This window comes from Macaca mulatta, chromosome 4, assembly GCF_049350105.2.
Source record: "Macaca mulatta isolate MMU2019108-1 chromosome 4, T2T-MMU8v2.0, whole genome shotgun sequence".
Taxonomy (NCBI): Eukaryota; Metazoa; Chordata; class Mammalia; order Primates; family Cercopithecidae; genus Macaca; species Macaca mulatta.
This window is the reverse complement of record NC_133409.1, coordinates 49,251,377-49,267,499: the sequence shown is the minus strand read 5'-3', so window position 1 is coordinate 49,267,499 and position 16,123 is coordinate 49,251,377. Positions and strand designations below refer to the sequence as shown.

The following is a 16,123-nucleotide window of genomic DNA, read 5'->3' as shown; positions in this document are numbered from 1 at the left end:
TGAATTTTCTTGTTCTGCATTTGCTAAAGAAATTTTAAGAAGTCATTCAATAGTCTGCAGAATAAAATGGAATCTCCAAATACTTAAAGAAAAAGTGTGATTACGGAATTTGTCCTGAGGGGTTCTCTCTACAACAGGGACCACGCTGGCAACCCTTGGGTCCAGTTTGACCTGGATAAATACTTCATGTGGCCTCTACAGTGTTTCTAAAATTAGGAGATTTTATATTAAAATGTTAGCTAGCATACTTCCCTTGAAAATTATGCAGATGTGGCAACCCTGCCCTGAATTCAAACATGGCAGCCATTGGCCTGAGCTGAGCATCTGCCCCTTACATAAATAATGTCCTTTTCACTTTACCACAGTCCCATTGTTCCTCACTGTTTTAAACTTTGTAGAGATTTGAGTTTGCAACCCCTGCTCCAGAAACTTTGCTGGGGCATGCTGTAATGCCAAAGCATGTGTCATCGAGGGAAAGCTTAGGGGAAAAAGAGTGTATCACAGCTACCAGGTCAACATAGTCATGTTCAAAGAGACCACTGTGGAAATAACCTAAAGATAAAAAAGGATTTCACGTAATTCATTACCAGTGAGAAAGAAAGACTGCTTGACTGACTTCTGGATAAAGACGACACAAGAAAGCATTAAAAAAATCAAAATTAAAACACTAAATCAGCCAGGCAGGGTGGCTCATGCCTGTAATCCTAGCATTTTGGGAGGCTGAGACAGGCAGATCAACTGAGGTCAGGAGTTTGAGACCAGCCTGGCCAATATGGTGAACTTCCCCCCGCCCAACACCCCCATACCAGCCTCTACTAAAAATACAAAAATTAGCTGGGCATGATGGTGCATGCCTGTAGTCCCAGCTACTCAGGAGGCTGAGACAGGAGAATTGTTTGAACCCGGGAGGCAGAGGTTGCGGTAAGCCGAGATCACGCAACTGTACTCCAGTCTGGGTGACAGAGCGAGACTCTGTTTCAAAAACAAAACAAAACACTAAATCTCCCAAAGGAAAGAAAGCAACAAAAAACTTACATGCTGCAACCAAAGAAGAAAAAAGTACAACCTTATAATGTAAACTTTGAAAATTGATGGCAAAAGCAAAGAGAACAGAAGATTCTATGGAGGCGTGATTTGTGTACTGATGAACCTATGTCTGCCCAGCCCTCCACCCACCGCTGCAAGACATGTTGAGGAAAAGGATGATCAGACCAAATCCTAAGAATTCTCACAAATGTCCTCCAATGTGGAAAGGCAGTGGCACACCTGTGAAATGTTGAGGAACCTTTGCATACCACTGTTGGATCTTGCCGGAAGCAGGAAGGTTTCCCGCTTTCTGGGATACAGTGCTGAACTGAGCAAATGAACTGAAGCTCTGAGGCATGGGATATTCCCTTGGCTAGCTTGAAGTCCAGCTGCCAGAGGACTTAAAGGAATCTCAGATGTGAAGGTTGAGTTCCCCCAGCAAGCTTTATACTCTGTCTGAGCTGAATTCCACACATCCCCTTTTCCCCCACCTCTCCTTGTCTGAAAAACCTCGATTCACAGAACAAGTAGATAAAAACAACACTCAGCCCTGAAAATGCAGTTTATTCAGATATATAATATGCATGGGATATTAGAAAAGAACATAATCTATAAATTGGAAGATCATACTGTATGCTGGGGGAAAAATTGATCTAGAATAACTGACACAGAAGCATAGCCCAGATAGGAATATTAAGAGGTATATTAATGATAAAGAATTTTTCAGGTGTCCGAGCAGAAAAATCAAGCCACCTCCAACAGGAAAATTACATGGGATTAAGATCTTTCCACAGAAATCTTCTGTGTCAAAAATCAGTGAAGCATTTCTCTAATGACCAGTAATGATGAGCTTTTTTCATATGTTTGTTGGCCACCTAAATGTCTTCTTTTGAGAGGTGTCTCGGCCGGGCGCAGTGGCTCACGCCTGTAATCCCAGCACTTTGGGAGGCCGAGGCGGGCGGATCACAAGGTCAGGAGATCGAGACCACGGTGAAACCCCGTCTCTACTAAAAATGCAACAAATTAGCAGGGCGCGGTTGTGGGCGCCTGTAGTCCCAGCTACTCGGGAGGCTGAGGCAGGAGAATGGCGTGAACCCGGGAGGCGGAGCTTGCAGTGAGCCGAGATCGTGCCACCGCACTCCAGCCTGGGCGACAGAGCGAGACTCCGTCTCAAAAAAAAAAAAAAAAAAAAAAAAAAAGAGAAGTGTCTGTTCATACCCTTTGCCCACTTTTTGATGGAGTTGTTTGATTTTTTCTTGTAAATTTGTTTAAGTTCCTTGTAGATTCAGGATATTAGCCCTTTGTCAGATGGATAGATTACAAAAATTTTCTCCCATTCTGTAGGTGGCCTGTTCACTCTGATGATAGTTTCTTTTGCTGTGCAGAAGCTCTTTAGTTTAATTAGATCCCATTTGTCAATTTTGGCTTTTGTTGCCATTGCTTTTGTTGTTTTAGTCATGAAGTCTTTGCCCATGCCTATGTCCTAAATGGTTTTGCCTAGGTTTTCTTCTAGGCTTTTTATGGTTTTAGGTCTGATGTTTAAGTCTTTAATCCATCTTGAGTTAATTTTTGTATAAGGTGTAATGAAGCAGTCTAGTGTCAGTTTTCTGCATATGGCTAGTCAGTTTTTCCCAACACTGTTTATTAAACAGGGAATCTTTTACCTATTGATTGTTTTTGTCAGGTTTGTCAAAGATCAGATGGTTGTAGATGTGTGGTGTTATTTCTGATGACTCTGTTCTATTCCATTGGTCTATATATCTGTTTTGGTACCAGTACCATGCAGTTTTGGTTACTGTAGCCTTGTAGTATAGTTTGAAGTCAGGTAGTGTAATGCTTCCAGCTTTGTTCTTTTTGTTTAGGATTGCCTTGGCTATACAGGCTCTTTTTTGGTTCCATATGAAATTTAAAGTAGTTTTTTCTAATTCTGTGAAGAAAGTCAATGGTAGCTTGATGGGGATAGCATTGAGTCTATAAATTACTTTGGACAGTATGGCCATTTTCATGATATTGATTCTTCCTACCCATAAGCATGGAATGTTTTTCCATTTGTTTGTGTCCTCTCTAATTTCCTTGAGCAGTGATTTGTAGTTCACCTTGAAGAGGTCCTTCAGATCCCTTGTAAGTTGTGTTCCTAGGCATTTTATTCTCTTTGTCTCCACTGTGAATCAGAGTTCACTGATGTGTTGGCTCTCTGTTTGTCTATTATTGGTATATAGTAATGCTTGTGATTTTTGCACATTGATTTTGTATCCTGAGACTTTGCTGAAGTTGCTTATCAAATAACATGCCAGTTAGAATGATAATCATTAAAAAGCCAGGAAACAACAGATGCTGGAGAGGATGTGGAAAAATAGGAATGCTTTTACACTGTTGGTGGGAGTGTAAATTAGTTCAACCATTGTGGAAGACAGTGTGGCAATTCCTCAAGGATCTAGAACCAGAAATAACATTTGATCCAGTAATCCCATTACTGGGTATATACCCAAAGAATTATAAATCATTCTACTCTAAAGACACGTGCACATGTATGTTTATTGCAGCACTATTCACAATAGCAAAGACTTGAAACCAACTTGAAACCATTAGTGATAGACTGGATTAAGAAAATGTGGCACATATACACCATGGAATACTATGCAGCCATAAAAATGGATGAGATCGTGTCCTTTGTAGGGACATAGATGAAGCTGGAAACCATCGTTCTCAGCAAACTAACACAGGAACAGAAAACTAAACACTGCATGTTCTCACTCATAAGTGGGAGTTGAAAAATGAGAACACTTGGACACAGGGAGGGGTGGGGGCTAGCAGGGGAGGGATAGCATTAGGAGAAATATCTAATATAGATGATGGGTTGATGGGTGCAGCAAACACCATGGGATGTGTATACCTGTGTAACAAACCTGCATGTTCTGTACATGTATCCCAAAACTTAAAAGTATAATAAAAAAATAAATAAAGCAATTGCCATCTTGTTCTGTTAGGTTTTGAAGGAAGGTATGAATTGAAAATACCCAACTCAGTTTTTATTTATGTATAGAGAAAAATACCAGATTTTCTCAACCATGGCAGCACTCTATAAACCCTCCTTAGGAATATGACTTGAAAAAGAAGGCAGTCCATCAAGAACTAAATAAAAATAAAAATTCAGGGATGGATAAGTTATAGTGAACATCAAATTCATTTAAAGAGAGAATTAAGACAACATCTGGAAAAATAAAGTTGCAGAGCAATTGCAAATGTTCTCATTGCTAGTAAGCTGAAAGTAATAGAAGTAATGGAAATTGAGAGGCAGGGGGTAAAGGTAGGCGGAGGTGTATGATGCTAATTAACTTCATCTTTCAGAGCTATGAAACTGTCTAAACCCAAACATGTAGTGAGCTCCTTACACCTCTCTTAATCTTTTTACGTAATGCTGATAGGCCTTTTAAAAAGCACGTCTTTTAGGGAAGAAAGCAATAGAGATTCCTTTCAGTTTATTTTTCTTAAATTCCAGTAACATTGAAAAATTTGAAATTGTGTGAAGCAGACATAGTGTGATCCCATAATTATAAAATTATTTCTGTCTACGCTTTCTGCGTCTTCGTTTCTTCAGCCGTGAGACGGTTATTTCTGCCAACATTGCTGTGAGGATTACACGTATTTACCTGCAAAGTACTTAGGACAGTGCCTGGCTCACGGTCAGTGCTCACATTTGGGCAGCTGCACTTGGGCGCTGCTGGCACAGGAGGTAAGTTAGTTTGGCCTATTGCAGCGTCCTAGCATCTGTCGCGTTTCTCGTGTGTGATCAGGCTTAGGCAGCCCATCCTGGCGGTGACTTGAGCTAGCAGGCCCCACTGCGGACTCCGGGCCGGCTCGGGTCTACCTGCGCCAGCGCTGTACCTGGGCGACCTTGGCTTTGCCCCCACCAGTGACCCGGCCCGCCGGTCGTGTGGGTGCCGCTCCGCTCCCCCCGCCTCGGCCGCCGACCCCCAGCTCCCCGGCGGGGCCTCCTCCTGCCACGTGACGCCCCCGCCAGGGGCCCCAGCGCCCTCCTCGCAGCCGTGCCGTTCCGGCTCCTGAGCCCCGCCTGCGCGCGGCCTCCTCGGCTCAGCCATCCTCTTGGCTGCCGCGGGCGGCAAAGCCCACGGCATCTGCCATTTGTCATTCAGCCCGTCGGTACCGCCCCGAGCCTTGATTTAGACACGGCTGGGGCGTGCTCTGGCCTCACTCTCCGGGCGGGTGCTGGACGGACGGACGGGGCAGCAGCACTCACAGCCCAGCTGCGCGGGGCCTTGGCGCGCGGGGTGCTTCCCCCGGTCGCCGTCATGGCCGCAGAGGTGGCACGCCCCAGCAGCCTCGCCTGAGCTCCGGGGGTCGTTGCCCCGCAGGGTAGGTGTCTGGGTACTCGCGGCCGCGGCGGGCGGGCTGGGGGCAGCTGTGGCCGTGCATTGCCGCGCTGCGAGGACGGCGCTGGGTTCGCGGCCGCAAGGAGGGTGTGCCTTTGCCGCGCTGCCTACGTGCAGGTCCGGGCTCCACGGGCCCGGGTGCGGGACCCCGCAGATCGTCACCCGCAACCCAGGCCGCCCCACCGCGAGTGCCGCCAGCCCCCCGGACGCCGCTGCCAGAGGCGTTCGCGCCTATCTGGTATGCGGTCCATAGACCCGATTCTTACAGCCTGGCGCTCTAACCTCGCCAACGGGCCAGGAAAAAAACAGAACAAGGAAAAGAAGAAAAAGTCTGTTGAAAGTAATAATGGAACTAGACAGTAACTGTTTGTGCTTTAGTCTCTTATGGAAAATATGATTATTTTGACGCTTTAGTATTACAGACTGTATCAGACATACTCTTAAAAGTATTTTAAAATGTGGGGTCCTAAAAATTTCCTAGATCGGGACAGCTGATAATGCAACTTCGGTTAGTCTCCGCATCCAACTTTCAGGGCGGAGTGGGGATTTCTACCTTTTACTGAATATACTCCTGTAATTTTGAATATTTTTTCTCATCAAATGTGTTACTTTCATGTTTTAGGAAACCAATAAAAATCAAAAATAGAAACACCCAGCTTAGGTCCTCCTTCTTCCAGGAATCCTCCTCTAACCCCTCCCTCCCAGGCAGGATCGGAGGCCCCTCCCGGGTGCTTTCTGGGGCCTCACTGAGGTCCTGGTCCCCTAAGTGCTCCCCCGCAGCCCCTCCGCATATTAACCCATGGGTCGCGCTGGGCCCAGAGATTGCTTACTTGGCACATGGTAAGTGATTAATACTGTTTAATGACCGAGGGAAAAGATAAAATGTTCTCTGATGTTTCACGCTTTTCACTCTGAAGTTAAATAGTGGTAAATTTATATGCGCTTAGATAAGAACATTTAACAGTTAAGGATCTGGAAAAGTTGACGACGTCCGATGTCCGTGTTTCCTGATCCAGCAGTTGCACGCCTGGGTATTCATCCTTAACAACAATGTTTTTCAGAATTTGAAGTCCATTTTAGTGGGTCGTAAAGTCATTTAAGTGGATGATCAGAATTTGTAAAACACAGAGAATAGAACGTCAGTGTCTCTCAGGTCATAGAGGTGTTCGCTTTATGAATCTCTCCTCCTCTCCTCAGTTTCATACATACACAAATGTGTGTCATGATGTAAAACGTCATTCCTTAGTATGAGTCATGGACAAAAAAGTTTGAAAGCCACTGCCCTAGATAAATTTTAATACATGTCCACAAGCAGACGTGTACAAGAAGGTTGACTGTAATAGCAGAAAACTGGAAGCCACCTTTATGCCCACCTGAAGGAGAAAGATAAATTATACACCAGTCATAAAAAGGGCACACTGTACAGTGGCCAACGAAATATTTTTGTGTTTCAACACAAATGCCTTTCAGTGTTGAACCAAAAAAAAAAAAAAAAAGTTGCCAGAGAATGTTGTGTGATATCATCTATGTAAAATTCAGAACCTGATGGAGCAAAGCTATTGTTTAGGGATGCATATATAGGCATTAAAAGTAGTAAAGAAAAAAGGTCAAGCTAATGGTCACCTCCTGGTGGGGAGGAGAGGGTCTGGGGTTCAGAGATGCTGGAAATGCTTTATCGCCTGACCTGTGCAATGGTTACATGGGTGTTTGCTTTGTAACTCTTTGTTAAATGATACACACTAAGCTTGAATGTCACATTTCTCCCCAAATATATTAAAATATGGGTGTCACAAACTGAAGAAGCGTGAGTCTAGGGCTCTACGTCTGTTATTGTTATTGCCTGGCTTCTTTTTAGAAAAAAAAAAAATCTTGCTCAGGGAGGAGTACCTAGGGAACTTATCAATAATGTTTTATTTCATAAATTCCATGGTAGATGTATCAGTATTTATTAAATTATTCTTTATTCTTATAACTTGATTTATAATATTTCAAAAAGCATTTAGGAGAAAATATCATTTGGGGTGTTTGCTTTCCCAAAAGTCACATTTACATATTTTATACACAACTGGAATATTTTATGTAGTAATTTTAGCTAAAATCAAATTTTGTTATGAAAAATGAAAACTAAAAAGTATATAAAAATCACAGAACTTTACAGACTTTCAGGGTTTTAAAATGCTAACATGTATTTACTGCAATAATTTCTGTTCCTCAGTTCTTTTAGGCCACATTTTTAGTGCTCAGTAGCCACATATTACTTTTATATTTTATTTTGTGATATATTTTATATTATAATATGTTATAGAACAGAATATTCCCATCATTGCAGAAATTTCTCTTGGAAAACATTCTGGATACAAATATTTGTTATACACTTGGAGATATTAAACTATAGACATTAATCTGTATGCTTTTTGTCTTAAGATACTCTACTATTAATGAAATGTATTCTGAATATTTTTCTAACAATTATGTTTTGTCCACATTTTGTTCTTTAATTTACCTGAAACATGTATATGTTTAGATGTATATATTTTATGTTATGAAATCAAGCTTAATTCATTTTCAGATTCCCATGTGAAAAGGTAATTGTTCCAATATCAGTGATTAGCAGTGCCGCTTCTGTCACATACAGTACCCAGATATGCTTGGGCTTATTTCCAGGCTGTTAATCCTGGTTTATTTGTCATCTGAAAATACTGCTGATTTTCATTTACTGTTGTTTTCTATGTAGTATATTGTTCAGTTCTAAGAATTAAAAATTTTTTCATTGTGATATTTTTTCTTCCCCTAACAGATTTGTAGAAAGTAGTCTAGTTCCAATGTGGAAGGTTTTGTGAGTTATCCTTTTGTTACTGATTTCTAATTTGCCCTGTAGTCAGCATACATGTCAAGGCCACTAATTCTTTGAAATTCGAGAATTGCTTTATGGTTTTCACTGCTCCTTGTATCATCAAGAATAATTTGTAGTCACAGACTTTTGAGGCAAGGTATGTAGGTGTGTGTATATACATAATGTATATACATACGCACTTTATATATAGATTATATGTATATCTCACTGTAGAATTTATATAAAAATTAAATATATTTGTATAAATTTATATATATAAATAAAATCTCCTGTCTCTAAGGTTTATGTTTCATCAATTCAGGAAAATTTTGTCTTTTATCTCTTTATTTTCACCTGTTTTTATCCTATTCTTTCCTTTAGGAGCTATGATTAGACTTCTGTTAGACTTCCTCACTCTGTCACCCACATCTTTTAAGGTACATTTAATGTATTTAATATATTTTTTATCCATGTTGAATTCTACATACATTTTTTAGTTCTATAATTTATGTACAACAAAAAAAGCGTGTAGCTTGATGAAATTTACATATGTGTATACCTTTGTGATTACTACCCAGATAAACATATAAAACATGTTCATTCCTTCTGCCCCTTCCTGTCAATGGAGCCACTCGCTTCCCCCAGTCAACTACTGTCCTGATTTCTGTGATCATGGATTATTTTCAAGTGTTTTTTAAAACTTCATATAAATGGAGTCATAGAGTTTATTCTTTTGTTCACATTGTATTCATCCATGTTGCATGTATAAGTATTTTTGTTTGTTTTTTATTTTTGCTTTATATCAAGGGTTGGCAAACTGTGGCCTGTGGGCCAATTCCAACCCACTGCATATTTTTGTTTATAAAATTTTATTGGGCTGGTTTCCGTGGCTCCTGTCTATAATCCCAGCCACTCAAGAGGCTGAGGCAGGAGAATCTCTTGAGCTCAAGAGTTTGAGCTTACAATGAACTGTGATCATGCCACTGACTGCAGCCTGGGTGACAGTAAGATGACCCCATCTTAAAAAAAAAAAAAATTACTGGAACATAGTTATGCCCATTTGGCAGAGTTGAGTAGTTATTACAGAGGCCATATGGCCCACAAAGTCTAAACTATTTACCAAGTGACCATTTACAGAAAAAAATTTATTGACCCCTCTTCTATGGTATTACATTATGTGGATCTATAATATAAGCAATTTACTTATTCATTTTCTTGTTGGGCCGTTAAGAATTAAATTGTGAAGAATGTTCTTCCAACATCCGTTGGTAGACATACATCTCTCAGCTATATACCAAGGAGTTGAATTGATGGTCTTTGGTAGGTTGGTTGCATTTCCATAAACACTGATAATGTTGAACATCTTAAAATATCTTAATCAGCCATTTCAATTTCCTTTGTGACCTGCCTATTGAAATATTTTGCCCATTTAAAAAAAAAATAGGTTATCTTTTTATTAATGATTTTTAGTTCCTAATATAATCTGGATAGGGAATCTTTGTTGGGTACATGTTTGCAAGTATTTCCTACCCTGAAGTTTGCCTGTTTATTCTCTTAATAGTACCTTTTGATGAGCAGAATTATTCCTTTGAAGTTTGGTTTATCAGGATTTGGGAGTGGGTAAAAAGGGGAAGGGAGTGGAAGTTAGTGCTTTTTTGCATCCTACCTGTAAAATTTTCTTCCTACCCTCAAATTTGCCCACTCTCAAGGTTTTGAAGACATTTGCCTTTGTTTTCCTCCAGAAACTTTACAGTTTTAGCTGTTGGGTCTGTGATTATCACCAGTTGATTTTCGTGTATGGTGTGAGGTAGGGATCAAGATTTCTTTTTTTTTTTTTTTTTAGACGGAGTCTCACTCTGTTACCCAGGCTGGAGTGCAGTGGTGTGATCTCGGCTCACTGCGAGCTCCGCCTCTCGGGTTCATGCCATTCTCCTGCCTCAGCCTCCTGAGTAGCTGGGACTACAGGCGCCCACATTAACCATGCCCGACTAATTTTTTGTATGATTAGTAGAGACAGGGTTTCACCGTGTGAGCCAGGATGGTCTCAATCTCCTGACCTCATGATCCTCCCGCCTCGGCCTCCCAAAGTGCTGGGATTACAGGAGTGAGCTACCATGCCCAGCCTCAAGATTTATTTTCTGTATGGACATTCATCTACTCTACACATTTACTGAAAAAAACAGCACTTTTCTTTTCCCATTGAATTGCATGGGGACTTTGTTGATAAATGAATGGTCATATATTTGGGTCTGTTTCTGGACTCTATTCTGTTCCACTTGGACTAATTATCCGTTCTTGCATCAGTACCATACTTTTTTAATTACTGTCGTTTATGGTAAGTCTTGACATGGTATTGTAAACCGTCCAGTTTTGTTCTTTTAAACAAATGTTTTGATTATTTAAGTGCTTTATATTTCCATATAAATTTTCAAATGTGCTTGTCAATGTCCATTAATAATAATAAAAAAAAAGGTCTACCAGACTTTTGACTGGGATTGCATTGACTCTGCAGAGCAACTTTGGGAAAGTGAACATTTTAACAGAATTGAGTCTTTCCCTTCATTGAATAAATTCTTCTACAGTTACTTTCAACATGTTCTGTATATTCAGTGTAGAGGACTTACACATTATTCAGTTTATTTCTAGACATTTAATGATTTTTGATGCTGTTGCAGGTGGTGGCGTGTTTTTTTTTCCCCCAGTTTTATTTTCCAAACATCTTGCCTAGTGTATGGAAACAAAATTTGTTTTTATATATTGATCTTGTATTTTGTACCCTTGCTAAATTCACTTTTAGTTCTGGTAGTATGCAGATTCTTTTTTTTTTTTTTTTTTTTTTTTAATGTGCTGTCATGCCATCTGGAAAAAAAAATGGTTTAAATATGCCTTTACAATTCTATTATCTTTTTCTCCTTTTCTTGCCTTATTGCACTGGCTGGGACCTCTAGAACAATATTTAACAGCAGTATTAACAATGTATATCCTTGCTTTTTCCTCATCTTAAGGGGAGAATGCCTCTACATTTCACTATTAAGGGTGATGTTTACTGTACTTTTTTTTGGTAGATGTTCTTTACCAGATTGAGGAAATTTTCTTCTGTTTCTAGTTCACTGAGAATTGCTTTCACAAATGAGTATTGAATTTTCAAATTCATTTTATTCTGAAATAATTTTAAATTTACAAGAATTGCAGAGATAGTGCAGTGTTTTTGTATACCCTTCACCAACTTCCTCTCATGTGAACATCTTACATAACCGTTGTAAAGTACCAAAGTTAAGAAATTAACATTGGCACAATAGTATTAATGAAACTATACACTTTATTCAGATTACCACTGTTTTCCCTCTAATATTCTTTTTTTAAATTTCAGGATCCAACCCATATACCACATGGTGTTTAGTTTTCATGTCTCCCTCGTTTACTCCGATCTGTGACAATTTCTCAGTCTTTCATATCTTGTCACTTTTGAAGAGTACTGGTATGTGTTTTGTAAAATGCATCTCAATTTGGATTTATCCGATGTTTTCTGACAATTAGACTGAGGTTATGGATTTTGAGAGAAGAATATCGCAGAGCTGTTGTGCCCTTCTCATTGTATCACATATGGCAACATATGATAATCACATCGACTGATGATAACTTTGATCACATGGCCAGATGGTGTCTGGCAAGGTTTCTTATTGTAATGTTCCTTTTTCCCCCTTTCCATAGTCTATTTGTTAGGAGAAAGTCCACAGTCAAGGGAAGGAAAGGTATCAAATAATTTGTGGACATATGTTAAAACCACCACAGTGATTAATAAATATTTTGAGGTAGTACAAATATTCTATTTCTCTTTAAAATTTTGTCCAATAATTTTAGTATTCAGTGGATCTTGCCTGCAACAATTATTATTGTGGTATTCTAATGGTGATTTTCCATTTTCTTCCTTTTTTTACATTTATTAATAGGAATTCTTCTCTAAGAAAGATTGGTCCCTTTTCTCCCATTGATTTATTATTCAGTCAGTTATTTATGTCCATGTATATTGATGGATATTTATTTTAGTCTTTGAGCTATTATCTAATATCATTTTTATATTGCTTAAATTGTTCCAGCTTTGGCATTGGGATTTTTTCAGGTTGGCTCTTTTGTCCTTTTGAAATGTCGCCATTAAAAATTTTTATTTTTTTTATCATTTCCTTACTGTCTGGCACTATGAGATGCTCCAGGCTCATTTAGTATTTTCCCTTCCCCAACCTTAGAATCAGCCATTTCTCCAAAATGTCTTGATTCCTTTTACTGGACGATGGTATTAGAAACCAAGATCTGTGTGCTATGTGTCCTTGCTGCTACTGAGATGTTACTGTTTCTTGGGCCTCTGTGGACAGAGCTAGGAGTTATTTGTATGTATACTCAATTTTTAATTTTGTCAAAATCTTTTTCTGCATCTATTGAGATTATGACTTTTCTTAGTTTGATGACATGAAGAATTACAAATATCTGACATTTTAAAGGATGTTTTTCCAGTATTCCTTAGAACTTTGCAAGTATTAAAAGGTTTGTTTTAGAATGTCTAGCTCTCCATATTGCCTGAACAAATCTTCCTAAGATAACTCTCATGATTTTGATATGTCATAGGGGAGAAACCTTCTTTTGTTTTTCTGCTGAATTGTTTGGCTATTTTGGACCTTTCCCATTCCATATGAGTTTTAGTACCTGTTTATGAAGTTTCTTGAAAAGTCCTATTGGGATTTTTATAGAAATGGCTTTGAATTTATAGATCAATATGAGAAGAATGGGCATATTTGCAATATTCAGTTTTTTCTTTGTCATGTCCTTTTTGTGTCCTTCAATGATATGATACAAACAAAGGACTTGCACATTTTTTTTTACATTTATTTCTAAATCCTGATGATTTTTGTTGCTACTGTGAATAGGTTCTCTTAGTTTCCTATTTTCTAACCAGCTAGTTATTACTTCATAAATAATATTATATTTCCATTTACATAAATACATAATTTGCAAGAAATAATTTTTTTCTTTTCCTTCTGATCTTCATATCTCTTATTCTTTTGTTTTTGTCTACTTTCACTGGCTAGGACCCCCAGTGCAATGAAGAATAGTGGTACTGATCATGAACATTCTTATTTTGTTCCTGACTTACATGAGAATACTTCTGTAGCACTGAAGCTTAGTGTGATGTTGTTGCTGAATATTTAAAGTTCTCTTCTTCTAGTTCTCTAAGAGTTTTATATCATGAATCACATTGGATTTATTAAGTGTTTTTTTTCTGAATCTATTGGACTGTGAAGCCAGATTGCTTGCATTCAATTCCTACTTCTGCTGCTCTGCTGCCATGTAGTGTGACCTTGGGCAGTTACTTCTCTGTATCTCAATTTTCTCATCTTTAAATTTAGGTAAAACTGTCTACCATATAAGGTTGTTGAGAGGATTCAATGAGTTAATACATAAAATAGGGTAAGAATTGTGCTTATTCCTAGGAAGTACTCATTTTTTTTCTTCATTTCTTAGTGTTAGGTTATTTTAATTTAAATTATTGTAATAAGCAAATTAATTACTAAATCATCTTGCACTCTTAAGTAACCTTACACATATTTGTTTACATAATTTGGATTTAATTTACTGTTTTAATTTTTTGATGTAATATTCATGAGTCATAAAGTGACTGTTCTTTTGCTATAGCAAAGGACATAAAGAATGATGGATTCCTAGAACAACATTACACAAGAGCTTAGCAACTGAGGTGGCAACATTCCTAACTTTCTGGAGTGATTTATATCTGAGTCTTTTGATAAGCTGGCGATAGAGATAGCTCTTGCATGACCAAATTCAGAAGTTGGCATATATTTTGGAAAATCATCACTAAACAAAAAGGAAAAGTGATTCTAGCTTTTCTCTGTGTTTCACATTACATCATTAATACATTGTATTATTTGCATATGGAGATTTCCATATTTGGAATATTTGGAAAGATTCATTCACCAGTGATGTACTGAGCACTTTCTTTGTGCCAGGCAATGTGTTTTGTTGGCTTGGGGGCATATCTTTGCTCTTGAGGAACTTAGGGGTCAATTAGGATCAATCTTGAAGTTGAAGGCAGGCCTATTTGTATCATTCAGGGAAACTCAATGATCATTTTTTAAAATAATAAAATTGAACTTTCTCTTCCATTTGCATTCTGAAACACAGGAAAAAAAATGAACTTTCTAATATCTTTCCTTCCTGTTTCTTTCACTCCCCTCAGCATCTTGGTTTAGGCCCTTGTCACCCTATGCTATTTTTCCCTGTATTGACTTCTTCCCTTCCTATCATGTGTAATGACCACTGGGGTCAGTTCCCTGAAAAAAGTCCTTTAGTGGCATCCCAATACTTGCAAGGTTCTTGCTTCTTAGCAAGACAATAGTCCTTTTTTGCCTGTTCCTAACTTACTTTGCTGGCCTTCTTCTCTGATTTCTCAGAACTAATCCAGTAATACAAGTGGTCCTAACCACTCATCAGCCCCTAAAGGATTCACTCTCCTGCTTTTGCAGCTGTGTTCTTATTTGTGCCAGTTCCTCTGCCTTAAATGTTTTCTCCCCAACTAATTTTCAACCATTTTTTTTCAAGCTCTGTTCAGAGAATACTCACTCTACAACCCTACTAGCTACATAGAAACCCTATAATTTATAATCTGTAACCCATGTTAAATTCTTACCTTTCGTCACCAATCTTTATATCTAAATTTCCAGATGGTCAGGTTCTTAGATAGGGTTCAAGTGGCTGACATGATACTTTGCATACAAAGAGCTATTGCCAAATAGCTACCACTACTAAGTACCTACTATAATTGTGCTACAATTTTGCAAAGTAAGTATTATTATCTCTCTTAAATTGTGAAGAAACTTAGTATCAAAGAGATTAGGAAACTTGCCTAACACTATATAGTTAGTAAGTGGCAAAACAGGTTTGTCTGAATCAGGGTTCTTGCTCTTTCTTCTATGCCATACTGCCTTTGTGTTAAAAATAAAGAAATAGTTAAAATCAAGAACAGAAGCATTTATGGTAAAACACACACTGAAAATGGCATATACAATGAAAACTTTGCTTTCATTGCCATTATACTATAGAATCTTCACTTTGGTGACCATGATAGTTGCTATGGACTAACTGGTGTACTCCTACTTTCTTTGGAATTTCCTTCTAAGTTTTTGTTGATACTAATGAATAAGGTTTGAATATTCTAATTTTGGCTTATTTGGGGGTAAGAAAAAAAGTAAAGTTTAGTCACACTTTGCTTGGTGTTTGTTTTATTTTAAGTAGAAAATTTTACATTTGCCTAATAACCTTTGCTGGGCAATGGATAAGGTAAAAAGAGTCTACTTATCTTTCATAAAGTACTTTTTCTCTGCTTCTGTTGAGGCATGAAATACTTGGGGAGGAAAAACATATGAACTCTGCCATTCTTAAGTATATAGCTTGATGAGTTTATATATATATACACACACACACATACACATTCACACACCTGTGTAATCACAACCAAGACCAAGATAGACAATATTACATCCATCGAGGAGAAAATTCTCTCATCTACCTCCTGGCCAACACCTCCCCTGTGGATCACACTCTTCTGATGTCCATCACTGTAGATTAGTTTTGTCTATTCCTTCCCCTCCTCCCCCTTCCCCGAGATGGTATCTCACTCTGCCAGCCAGGCCTGAGTGTGGTTGCATGATAACAGGATGACAGTTCACAGCAGCCTCAACCTCCCAGGCTCAAGCAATCCTCCCACCTGAGCCTCCCTGTTTTGTCTATTATTGAATTTTAAGCATAACCAAATAAGATGTACTTTTTTGTGTCTGGCTTTAATTCGGCATAAATTTTTGAGAGT

The 16,123-nt window shown here is 38.5% G+C and overlaps 1 protein-coding gene across 50 annotated transcripts in view; it reads left to right on the top strand.

Annotated features, from left to right (window-relative positions):
* Positions 1-5,234: 5,234 nt before the first annotated feature.
* The window catches only part of PLAGL1 (PLAG1 like zinc finger 1), a 65,612-nt gene continuing 54,723 nt past the window's right edge, over positions 5,235-16,123 (top strand). For 38 of the 50 annotated variants that reach the window (XM_015137200.3, XM_015137187.3, XM_077998500.1 and 35 more), the window contains exon 1: positions 5,235-5,400. The gene's annotated coding sequence lies outside the window, so the exon portion shown is untranslated. Of the gene's footprint in view, positions 5,401-8,631; positions 8,688-16,123 lie in introns of all 50 variants that reach the window. The other 12 variants (XM_077998477.1, XM_077998496.1, XM_077998493.1 and 9 more) reach the window with 1 other exon arrangement.